A 13044-nucleotide genomic window follows, 5' to 3' on the forward strand; every position below is an offset into this window, starting at 1 on the left:
GATAAAGGGGCTTCTTAGGACTATCAGTCTTGTCTGTGTCTGTGTGTTAAGATGGAAAGCACACGAAGAGAAGTCAGCAGATTTGTTGTGTTAGGATGTGGGCGTTTTATCAGAGCTTAATACTATGGTAAGTTTGATTAATGTTTGTCTTTGTAGGTAAAGCAACAGAACAGAGTTTTCCAGAGCAACAAGAAGCAAACATATTACAAAAATGAAAATGCAGAATTTAAGATGAGTTAACTACCATTGTACTCCTTCAAGTTACCCTTGTCAGGCTTCTCTTCTTTCATATAAAAATAGGATTTATTGAATTTTATTTCAGCTAAATAATCAGAGTTTTAGTTTTAAATCTCATAGAGAATAAATGAGATGAATTCTTTGGGTATTTTCAAACCCCGGAATTCCGGTAAAATATGGCGACTAGAAACAAAGGAAAAGAAAACGACTTCATCCCAGTATTCTTATTGAAGCCATTAGGATCAACTTTGTAGCACGAATAATAAAAAGCCCTCCAAAGAAAGAGAGCTTTGGTAATGGACCTTTGTACTTTAACTCAAATACACTGTCAAAAGCGATTTTACAACAAATGTGAGTGCTACAAATTATAGCAAATATATAACAGAAATGTGCGGGACATGAGAGAGAAATGTTGGCCTCATCACGAAGTACATCTTTAGAAAATCTAAAAAATAAAAAGAAACTTAGAAGATAAACATCTTGCCCTGTATCAGACTGCAAAATAGTAATACAGTTTCACTCTTAGTTTTTAATCAATTAATTCTCAAACAGGTACTAAATCTAGAACCAAGGATATTTTATTATTAAATCATATTAGAGGTATCTCGACATTAGTATTAACATTAAAAATATGCAAGCAAAAAGGCTTTTCTTCCCCCAAACTGAACTGAAATCCACTTTAATATCAACTGGGTTTCAAGAATAAAATATAAGCCCCTGCCCTAGTTCCGAAGTCCCCACAGGAGCCCTGCACCCTGGGCTTGTAAGGTCTGCTTCTGCCCTTGTCTCCGGGCTAAGTATGCATTTATTTCCAGAAGTGGGAAATGCTGGAACACAGATTTAAGGCTTCATCAAGCATTGAGACAGCTGGAACCACCCTCCAATTTCACATCTGTCCCCCTCTAGCACCTCACATCTGTCCCCCTCTAGCACCCCACATCTACTCCAGGTTATTTTATTGCAGCCAAAGAACAGCTACCTCCACCTGCCTTCTTTCGGTAGCTACAGCATAACCTCAAGGTCGCTTTTCTCCATTCAGCTTTCAGTCTGTAGCATTGACCTAGAACATGAACCAGACTCTGGCCTCTGGTAAGAACTTTGCAGTGAATTGTTGACCAGTTTGTGATGGTAGTTTCTATTATTTCTATTCAGAGACAGGAGTTCTTTTCACTCTAAGTGCTTTCCATTCATTTACAATTAAGTCCTCTAAGTCAGTGGCTTAACATTTTTTTTTGACTGCTACCGAGAGTAACAAGTTTTACATCCTGACCAGTATACATACAGGTAAATACATACATAAGACATTTATAAAATGTATGGTAACATATATATGACATAATGTCACATACGTGTGTATGTATACCTGAAACATGTTTTGTAAATAAGTCCAATGTATTTTGCCTATTCTATTATTTTGTTTTTTCTGAAAAAGTATTAGAATGTCTAATTGTCTGGTATGATGCACTACCCAAGTGTTTGCAGATTGCATTTTATATTGTTCCAAGACTTAACCTTTACGACTCTTTTGTCCATCTGTCCTTTGGTAAGCTAAGCTGTACTAAGGATAACACAGAGAAATATCAGTGTATCCAAAAAGAATTCCCGGCTGATGGTTTTGAAGAGTCACAGGGCTATATGTTTAGAAACTTGTTCTCTGAATAGCAATAAAAATTAAACCTGGCAAATTCTTATTTTAAGCATCTTTCATTAAGCAGTCCATGAGATTCTATAATAATAAGCATAGTAATTTTCATGGCAGGCTTAGTGGATACTGAGGGACAAGAAAAATTCAAAACCAGCATTTTATGCAACTGTAAAGTGCTAGTCCAGTCAAGTAAGGGAGGATCCTGTGAATTAACTAAGGGAAGACTCTTTACTTGGGTTCTCATCAGGAGACCATGAATAGCTTTGGTCATTTAACAGTGTCCAACTAACAAGATAACAATCCTGTAATGTATAAGTTTTCAGTTTTCAAGGCTATATCTAAAGAAGTGTTTTCATTTAAAACATTACAGTTTACCTTGTTTTTAAATTTTTATGAGTTTACAAATTCTATAATACCACTTGTAAAAAATACAACACTTCAAGGTGTGTATAAAAAAAATTATATCACTAGACCGGGCATGGTGGCTCACGCCTGTTATCCCAGTATTTCCGGAGGCCAAGGTGGGAGGATCACTTGAAGACAGGAGTTCGAGACCAGCCTGGGCAACATGGTAAAATCCCGTCTCTATTTAAAAATAATAAAAAAATTATATCTATCTATATCAGTTTATATATAACTCTCCCTAGTCCTTTGGTTGATTCATTCTGTCTTTTCTGTCTTCAGTTATTTCTACTGAAACAAGTTTCCCTGGTGTGCTTGAGGCAGTTGAGTCACAGACACACACACACTCTCTCTCTCTCTCTCATAGTTTTAGAATTATACAGTGTTTGGGATATAGATAAATAGAACTGTGGGAACCCTATTATTAAGTGACTAGATTCAGTCCCTGGCATCAGATAGTCCTAACTAATCTATTTTTTAAGAAGGAAGTATTGAGCACCACTGTCCACGTAGGAACTTTGTTATGTTGAGCTCTCAGCTTTCCTGAGACTACTGTGGCACCATCACAGCAACATGACACCTCAGGGAGGGAGGTTTGGGCAAATCACACTGGCTCCCCCTTCCCTGGCCAGCAACACGGAGAGGCAGACGGGCAGGGAGGTGCCTATCCTCAGCCTGAAGCCAAAAGACTTTCTGTTCCCCAGTCTGTGTTTAGAGACCCAAAGAATAAGCCTGTAGTACAGAGGACTTTTATTCTAAAAGAGGCTCTATTCTACATTAATTAGGCTTCCGACTCCAAAAGGATAACAAGTGTGAGTTCAAGTAAGCAAAGCCTTTTTGCTGCAGGGTGTTGGGTCTAATAGCTAATTTAAAAACATCAACAAATCACTGTCCAAAGAAACTTAATTCTGTGACTATTAAGATATTATCATCTGGCTGTTTTTAATTCAAGTTGAGTAATCCAATATTTATTGAATACTTACTATGTACAAAATAATCTCCTAGATTCTATAAAGAACAGAGAGAAACTAAGATGGTCCTACCTTCAGGCTGCTGCTATCTAATTAGAAAAAAACCATTTTCAATAAAAGAGAATAGTCAGAATAGCCATAGCAAAAAAACAAAAACAAAAAAACAACAAAAAAACCCCCAAAAAACAAAAAAAACCCAAAAAAAATAGTCAACACATTTGCTTTTAATCAGGCTGTAAGATTTATCTGGAGCCAATGACAAATAATAAGCTACTGGTCATTTCTGTCCTGGAAACTGCAATTCATCTCACTTTGTATGAGCTCCGTCACCTTTGTGCTCCTGCTACTCCTGGTCTGGGACTCCATTCACTTTAGCAGGGGCGTGGTGGTGTCTATGGTTCCTGCTCAGGCTTTAGGAGCCAGGGACTTCCCTAGTTCACCTGCAGCTCCTGTGTGAGCATTCCCTGGGGAACACGCTGGAAGGCTTCCAACTCAACTACATTTCTTCTTCGCCAACTGGGCGTCTTCTCCAAATTGCCTGCCAAATTTTTTTCCCTCAATTTTAGATAATTTTATTCTCTCTGAAACCTGACAAACTAGATCTAGGTTAGAAAGTCCCGGGGAAGGCCCAGGGCTCAGGATCCATGTTGACCAGCTGCGAGTTCACAAGGAAAACACAGGAGAAGATAACACTGTAGAGTCATGCACAGTGGAACAATGAGGATACATTCTGAGACATGTGCTGCTGTTGTCCTTGTGTGAATATAGAGTGGACTTAGATGGGCCTAGATAGCATAGCCTACCACACACTCCGGCTATATGCTAGAGCCCATCGATCCTAGGCTATAAATCTGCACAGCATGTGACTGTCCTGAATACTGTAGGCAATTGTAACACCGTAGGAAGTATTTGTGTATCTAAACCTATCTAAACATAGAAAAGGCACAGTAAAAACCCTTTATTTGTTTTTTTTTGAGACGGAGTCTCACTCTGTTACCAGGCTGGAGTGCAATGGTGTGATCTCAGTTCACTGCAACCTCTGCCTCCTGGGTTCAAGCGATTCCCCTGCCTCAGCCTCCTGAGTAACTGGAACTACAGGTGCCCACCACCACACCTGGCTAATTTTTTTGTATTTTAGTAGAGACTGGGTTTCACTGTGTTGACCAGGATAGTCTTGATCTCCTGATCTTGAAAACACGTTATTATAATCTTATGGGACCACCATCCTATAGGCAGTTCATCTTTAACCTAAATTCAGTTGTATTCCATGTGACTGTATTACGGTCTTTTAATTCAGGGCTTTTAAATATTTTCAAAGGAACTTTTAACTTCCTAAGAGAAGCTTCAGATTTCAATAGTTCTTCACACAAAAAAAGATCTCACTTTCCGAGGAGAGAAAAAGTCCAGCTTTTCCATGAATATATCACGGCTTTGCTTCACTCTCAGCATGGCCACCGTTTGCTTTTCTTTTTCACTAGACTAATTGCCCTGGTGTTCCTGCTTTGATTAAAAGTGAAACATAAAGAACTTATTATTAATCAGATAAATGAGAGTATGACACTGAAAACATTCAATATCAAAAGGCCTAATACAGAAAAGAGGTTTTAGGTGATTGAAACAGGGAAGAGGACAGTATAAGATTCATATTGATGAGTAGTATTTTACAATTTGTAAATAAAAAATATGAAAGCAATACATAGCATGGAATGTTATTCAGTCTTACATAGGTAAGAAATCCTGTCATATAGTACAACATGGATAAATATTGAGGACATTACGCTAAAGTGAAATAAATCAGTCTCAAAAAGACAAATCCTGTATGATTCTACTTATATGAGGTAACTAAAGTAGTCAAATCCATAGACACAGAAAGTGGAATGGTGATTGCCAGGGGCTGGGCAAGGGGAAATAAATGGGAGGAGTTGTTATTTAATGGGTACAGAGTTTCAGTTTTGCAAGATGAAGATTCCTGGAAATCTGTTGCACCAGCATGCGAAGCTACTTAACACTGTTGAACTGACACTCAAAGAAAGGAAGGATGGTTACTTTTATGTGTTTTTTATTACGATTAAAAATAAAAATTATATATATAAATATATATGCAAAACAAACACTTCACACAACTCACTAACAAAGCAAACATCCCCATTAAAAATGGGCAAGGAAATTGAAATGATCTTTCTCCAAACAGGATATGCAAGTGGCCCATAAATACATGAAAAGATGTTCAACATCACTAATCATTAGGGCAATGTAGATCAAAACCACAGTGAGATACCGCCTCACACCCGTTAGGATGGTTATTGTTTAAAGAAACAGAAAACAGGTGTTGGCAAAGATGTGGAGAAATCGGAACTCCTGAATGCAGTCACTGTGGAAGACGACTTGGTGGTTGTTTAAAAAATTGAACACAGAATTACCATATGATCCAGCAATCCCACTATGGGTATAAACTGAAAAAAATGGAAACTAGGGACTCACACAGATATTGGTACACCCATGCTTGTGGCAGCATTATTCACAATAGCCAAAAAGTGAAGCAATCCAAATTCCCTTAGAAGAATGAATGGATACAAAATGTGATGTATATATAAAGTAGAGTATTATTTAGCCTTAAAAAGCCAGGAAACTCTGACACATGTTACAACATGGATGAACCTCGAAGACATTGTGCAAAGTAAAATAAGCCAGTCACAAAAACACAAATATTGTATAATTTAATTTACATGCGGTACCCTACAGAAGTCAAATTCATAGAGTCAGAAAGTAGACTAGTGGTTACCATGGCAGAGATGGGGAGAGGGAATGGGAACTCAGTGTTAAGGGGTATAGGGTTTCCACTTGGGAAGATGAAAAGGTTCTGGAGATGGATGGTGGTGATGGTTGTATAACAATGTGAAATACTTAATGCCACTAAACTTTACACTTAAAAAGTGGTTAAGGCTGAGGGCGGTGGCTCATGCCTGTAATCCCAGCACTTTGAGAGGCTGAGGTAGGAGGATCACCTAAGGCCGGGAGTTTGAGACCAGCCTGACCAACATAGAGAAACCTATCTCTACTAAAAATACAAATAAATAAATAAAAAAAATTAAAATTAGCTGGGCGTGGTGGTGCATGCCTGTAAACCCAGCTACTTGGGAAGCTAAGGCAGGAGAATCGCTTGAACCTGGGAGGCAGAGGTTGCACTGCACTCCAGCCTAAGCAACAAGAGTGAAACTTCATCTCAAAAAAAAAAAAAAAAGGTTAAAAGGGTAAATTTTATGTTATACATATTACCATAATAACAAACGTATTAAGGAAAATATGGAGAACAGAAAAAATGAAATAAATACCACCCATAATTCTCACACCCTAAGCATACCACTGTTGTTTTTTCTTCTGGTGTTCTCTGTTCCCTGCATATTTTTATATACTATTAAGTTTCTTCATGTTACTGGGAAGCCTTTGTAATTTTTAAATCTATACCTATATAAGGAGAAAATTATTCTGTTCATTTCTTTTTAATTTGCAAAATAATTTGAGGCTAAATTATTTATACTTATAACTTTGTACTTATGACTTTTTACATTATTTTCTTAGGAGAATGTCCTGTAATGAAATCATGGAGTCAAAGGCATGAATCCATTTTTAGCATTTAATATACAAGACAAATTGATTTTCAAAACCTCTGTATTAAATTATAACATTATCAGCAAGTTATAAAGGTATTATTCTCATCACACCCTCATCAAAGATTAAGTCATATCATTTTTAAAATATGTTAATTTAATAGAAAAAATATATCTCATGATTTAAATTTGCATTTATCTTAGATTACAAGGTTAAATTGTTAACAAGTTTCAATACGATTCTTTAGTAGCTATACAATCTCTTTTAAAAATTGTCTTGACGCAATTTCTGCTGATTTGTTAATAGCTTTTGTTGATTCTTCTCAGTTTATTTATTTATTTTTATTCATTTTTAAGACAGAGTCTCACTCTGTCACCCAGCCTAGAGTGCAGTGGTGCCATCTCAGCTCACCGCAACCTCTGCCTCCCAGGCTCAAGCCATTCTCCTGCCTCAGTCTCCCGAGTAGCTGGGACCATAGGCATGTGCCACTAGGCTGTATCGAACGCCTGATTTCCAGTGATCTGCTTGTCTTGGCCTCTCAAAGTGCTGGGATTACAGGTGTGAGTCACTGGGCCCAGCCTTATTATTTTTAAACTGTATTAAAATGCTGAAATGTTAGTTAACGAATTATGTTTATTCTGCTTTTTTTTTTTTCTTTTTTGGCTGAGTACAGGGGACTTCATTGATGTATACAATGAGGTAGGGCTCCCTAGGTCTCACCCTCTTCAGGGGGTCTGCATGGAAGCTGTGAGGAGGGGAGAGTCTGAATGTTATGGGGGACTGAGTGTGGCAGGGACTCCCCATCAGTTGAGGGTCTCTCTCTTCCTCTCGTGCTCTCGCTGGGGCTGGTGTCCAGCTGGCTGCTATTCCTTGGAAGCCATGTGGACCATGAGGTCCACTACCCTGTTGCTGTACCCAAATTCATTGTCATACCAGGAAATAAGCTTGACAAAGTGGTTGTTACGGACAATGCCCACCCCAGCATCGAAGGTGGAAGACTGGGTGTTGCTGTTAAAGTCAGAGGAGACAACCTGGTGCTCAGTCAGAGGAGACAACCACGATGCCCTCAAAGGTCCTTCCAATGCCTGCTTCACCACCTTCCTGATGTCATCATATCTGGCAGGTCAGGTCCACGACCAACACATTGCTGGTGAAGACAAGGAAGGCCATGCCAGTAAGCTTTCTATTCAGTTTCAGGATGACCTTGCCTACAGCCTTGGTAGCACTAGTAGATACAGGGATGATGTTCTGGAGAGCCCTGTGGCTGTCACACCAGTTTCTTGGAGGGGCCATCCACAGTTTTCTGGGGGCGGTAATGGAATGGACCGTGGTCATGAGTCCTTCCACGATTCCAAAGCTGTCATGGATGACCTTGGCCAGTGGGGGGCAAAGCAGTTGGTGGCACAGGAGGCATTGCTGATGGTCTTGAGGCTGTTTTCATACTTCTCATCGTTCATGCCCATCAGCAGAGGGGGCAGAGATGATGACCCTTTTGGTATCCCCCGCAAGTGAGCCCCAGTCTTCTCCATGGTCGTGAAGACACTGGTGGACTCCACAGCGTACTCAGTTTCAGGATCATCTCATTTAATTTTGGTGGCATCTCGCCTTGGACGATGAGTGATGTAATTTTCACTGATGACAAGCTTCCCATTCTCAGTCTTGATGGTGCTGTGGAATTAGCCATGGGTGGAATCATACTGGAACATGCAGACCATGTCCTTGAGGTCAATGAAGGGGTAACCGATGGTGACAATATCCACTTTACCAGAGTGACAGCAGTTCTGGTGACCAGGTGCCCAATACGACCAAGTTCGTTTACTCTGGCCTTCACCTTTATCATGGTGTCCCAGGGACATGGCTAGTTTTACATAAGAATACATAGCTGTCTATCAAATGGGAGGAGCAGAGAGCCTGATTCCCACTTTTATGGTTTCTTTTATTGTTCCAAAGCTCTTCCCAGTCTAGAACTTTCGAAGACGATTCAGTTTCCCCCCTAGTTTTTTATGGGTTGATGTTGCACACTTAACTTCTTCTATCTGGAATTTACTCTGTTGTATAGGACAGATTTTGATGGACAGAGGCAGAGAAGGGGGAACAGCATTAGTGAGGTTTTAGAGGAAGAATTAAATGAAGAGTATGTGGAAAGTGTACGTATGTAAGTCCACTTCTCTGGTGAAATGACCACATTGAGTCATAAAGACATACCTAAGTGTCCATCAACAGATAAATAAATAAAAAAAAATGTGGTATATATACACAATGAAATACTACAAAGCCATAAAAAGAAGAAAATGCTGTCATTTGCCCATATGGATGAACTTGCATGACATTATGCTAAAAGAAATAAGCCAGGCACAGAAAAACAACTATGGTCATGTACCACATAATAATGTTTTGGTCAACCACAGACCGCACTGCATATACAGTGGTGGTCCCGTAAGACTATAAAGCCCTATTTTTACCATGTTTCTCTGTGTTTACATGCACAAACATTTACCGCGGTGTTACAATTGCCTACACTATTCAGCACAGTACCACGTGTACAGGTTTGCAGCCTAGTAGCAATGTGCTAAACCATACAGTCTAGTTGTGGGGTAGGCTCTACCATCTAGGGTTATACTCTACAATGTTCACTCAGTCATGATATCACCTAATGATGCATTTCTCAGAAGGTACTCCCATGATTCAGTGACACATGACTGTACTGTATTAACTCACCTATATGTGGACTTTTGAAAAGCGTATCTCTTAGAAAGAGAAAGTAGAAAGTCTGTCACCTGAGGCCAGGCTGGAGAGGAGAGGAAGAGATGGGGAAAGAAAAGATGTTGGTCAAAGTGTACAAAGTTTCAGTTAGACTGTTACACTGCAACTGTTACACTGCAACTGTTACCCTGCATGGTAACCACAGTTAAGCATAATGTTTGTTTCAATATTGCTAAAATAGATTTTTAATGTTCTTACCACAAAAAATGATAAATTGGGAGATGACAGATATGTTAATGAACTTGATTGAACCCTTCTATAATGTATACGTAGATCAAAACATCACATTGTACCCCACAAATATACACAATTATTATTTGTCAATTAAAAGTAAAAATATGGCCAGGTGCAGTGGTTCACACCTGTAATCCCAGCACTTTGGGAAGCCAAGGCAACTGGATCACTGGAGGTCAGGAGTTCGAGACCAGCCTGGCCAATATGGTGAAACTCCATCTCTACTAAAAATACAAAAAAAATTAGCCAGGCATGGTGGCACGTGCCTGTAATCCCAGCTACTTGGGAGGCTGAGACAGGAGAAGTGCTTTTACCCAGAAGGTGGTGGTTGCAGTGAACTGAGATAGTGCCATTGTGCTCTAGCCTGGGTGACGGAGTAAGACTTCATCTCAAATAAATAAATAGATAAATAAACACAAAAAAGTAAAAAAAAAAAAAAAAGGTAATGGGAGGTAGAGATGGTAGGAAGGAGGGGAGGAGAGGCTGCAGGGGTCTGATCTCAGGCATCGTGACCTATCTGGAGGCAGCACCTACAGCCTCAAGTGAGTCTTGACTGGGTGGAGGAAGCAGGACCTGGGAGGAGCAGCCCAGCTCCAAACAGGAACATAGAGGAAGGCTCTGCCACAGGAGAGACACCAGACTTTGCAGCTGCGCTTGATGAGTGGGAGCAGAAAGTGCTTACGGCATTATAATAATTTGTGTCCAAAATGAAGTGGGATATTCATCTTTACCCATAGTAATTTTGTTCAATGTGATTTAAATGTGTTTGCAAAGGAAGGGCATCTCTAGCCTCGCTGGATACCTGAGCTTTGCTTAGATGTACAGCTGTTTCTGCCACGTAGCTTTCCTACTCCTTTCCGGAAAGAAAAAAAACCAAAATGCTCAGCAATTTTTCACTGCACTGTTCTCTCTCTAGGGTCCCGATAGTTTGTCCATATGCTTATTACTGCCCAGTCTTCCAGGTCGCTTTTTACAAATTTATTTATTTTTTGAATTGAAAAATAAATATTGTATATATTTACAGTATACAACATGATGTTTTGAAACATGTATACACATATCATATATTCACATACATATATCAAGCTAATTAACATATTTATTACCTCATAGATTTGCCCTTTATTTGTGGTGAGAATATTTAAAATTCTACTCTTGTAGTAATTTTCAAGTATACAGTGCATCTTTATTAACTATAGTCACCATCTTGTTCGATAGATCTCTTGGACTTATGCCCTAAGGTCACTCTTTAAAGACAAGATCATAGTTCTTTTTCGTATAGATTCTCATTTTTAAAGAATGCATGGTTAGCAAATACATTGGAAACAGTGGAACTTCAAAATGTGAGAGGATTTAAAAAGTAGAAATGTTTGTCTCCAAAGGCCTGCATTTTTGTATGGGCAGAACGCCACATATTTGCCTCCATCAGATGAAAGTGGACTTTATTGGTGAGAAACTCAGTTTTCCCCTGCACTTGCTCCGCTGTCACCTTTGTGATCTGATTCAAAGCTAGCAAGGAAAAGGACACACTTCAGCATAACTCGACATGGGGAGAAGAGACTAAAGATCTGTGTTCCCACAAGGGAAGTATGAGTGTCTTCTGATGCTGTACTCTGAGGCTTCCGTCCTCATCCCGACCCATAAGGGTTCAGACCTGGCGGAGACCACAGCTCCTGCTAAGGTTACACATGTAGGAGGCAGGGCTGTGAGGCGAGGGAATTAAAAGGTTGCAAAAAGATTTCAGGACCTTAGAGGGAGGGAAAGGAAGAGAAGAGTTTCTGGGGAATGTTCTCTGCCCAAGGTAAAGGAGTGTCACGTGATGCCCCAGAAGGCTCTATAGCTAAGAACAGGGCACTGGGGACACCCAACAGAATGAGTGGAGTAGGTGAGAAAAACTCTCCCTAAATCTCCAGTGCCCTTCAGATTCTGCAGGGCTTGGGACAAAATTCTTGAGATTGAAATAAAGGACTGACTGACTATTTTTCAGGGAGTCCCAGGATGGCCTGAACTGGATAATACAGAATTTGTGGTGTACTGTACCATCTATATGTATATGAAATATAGTGGTGGATTCTCTTTCACAAGAATTTCCTCAATCATCTGAATCTAGTGATTCTTCCCTCCTCTGATCTCCTACAACACATACTTTTCATTGCTATTGCCTTATGACGAGTCTTCTGTAGTTATCTTGACTACTTTTTATATTATATTATTGGTTACTATTGAACTTTCTTTTCCTGATGGGTAAAAGTAAAATGCATTTTCTAATAAAAAATAGTGCACAAAGAGCCTATCTGGTCAGAAATAATAGGAACAAAAAAAAAGAGACTCTTGGGGACAGATAAAAGAAAAAAAAAAGATCTTCATGCAATGGAAAAGCTTCTGAAACTTCTCCAGTTTGTAGTCTTTGGAAAGAAAAAAAATCAGAAAATCCTACGACAAAGCATACAGGATCTTAACCATTTTTCACTGTGATTTTTCACCTTGCTTTTTAGGATGCAGATTTTGTTGTCATTAAAATGTTTATCTCTAAAAGTCACACTGTCTCCATGTCGTGTATGCATCTCAGCTACTTCGGCACACTTATACATGGACGTGCGCCTTCTTCAGATTACCTTTGACTCAATACACACACTGTGCTCCATGACACGGAATTGACAAGATACAATGTGAATGATTAACTTTGCAATTAATATTTTCTATATGATTTTCTATAATATAGAAAATGCAGCTGCTTTTGGAGCAGGACAGACAGACTTGTGATTTGGTGCTGGTAATTAACTTCTCTGAACATCAACGGGGGTAACTCTCAGACACCTGGTGAGGTCTCCATGGAATGGCCTGTGATAAGTTCTTATTATCTATGTGCCTGACACATGGTAAGCCCTTAAGACATTCATTCCATTTATAGCCCTTCTTCCCCTCATCATTAAGTCTTTTCTTTCCAGCTGGTTTGGAAACTCAGTGACGGCAAGAAGCCCATTTTGTACTTCTTGGCATATTCTACAACATTCTAGCACTGTGAGTTGCAGACTTAGGTAATTAACAATTACTTACAAATTTCAACTGAGAATGTGACAGAATGGTGAAAAATCAAAACATGAACCATCATTGCTTATATATCTTAAAAACTTTGTTTTGAATTTTTTTCTTAAGTGTCATTTTCTATAATTACTAAAACCT

The 13044-nt window shown here is 39.2% G+C and overlaps 1 protein-coding gene and 1 pseudogene across 1 annotated transcript in view; both read right to left on the minus strand.

The window, feature by feature from the left end:
• Positions 1-13044, minus strand: part of DLGAP1 (discs, large (Drosophila) homolog-associated protein 1) — a 691004-nt gene that overhangs the window by 509270 nt on the left and 168690 nt on the right. The gene's annotated exons all lie outside the window — the stretch shown is intronic.
• On the minus strand, positions 7728-8704 carry LOC105523070 (annotated as a pseudogene).

This window comes from Colobus angolensis, unplaced genomic scaffold, assembly GCF_000951035.1.
Source record: "Colobus angolensis palliatus isolate OR3802 unplaced genomic scaffold, Cang.pa_1.0 Scaffold45, whole genome shotgun sequence".
Lineage (NCBI taxonomy): Eukaryota > Metazoa > Chordata > Mammalia > Primates > Cercopithecidae > Colobus > Colobus angolensis.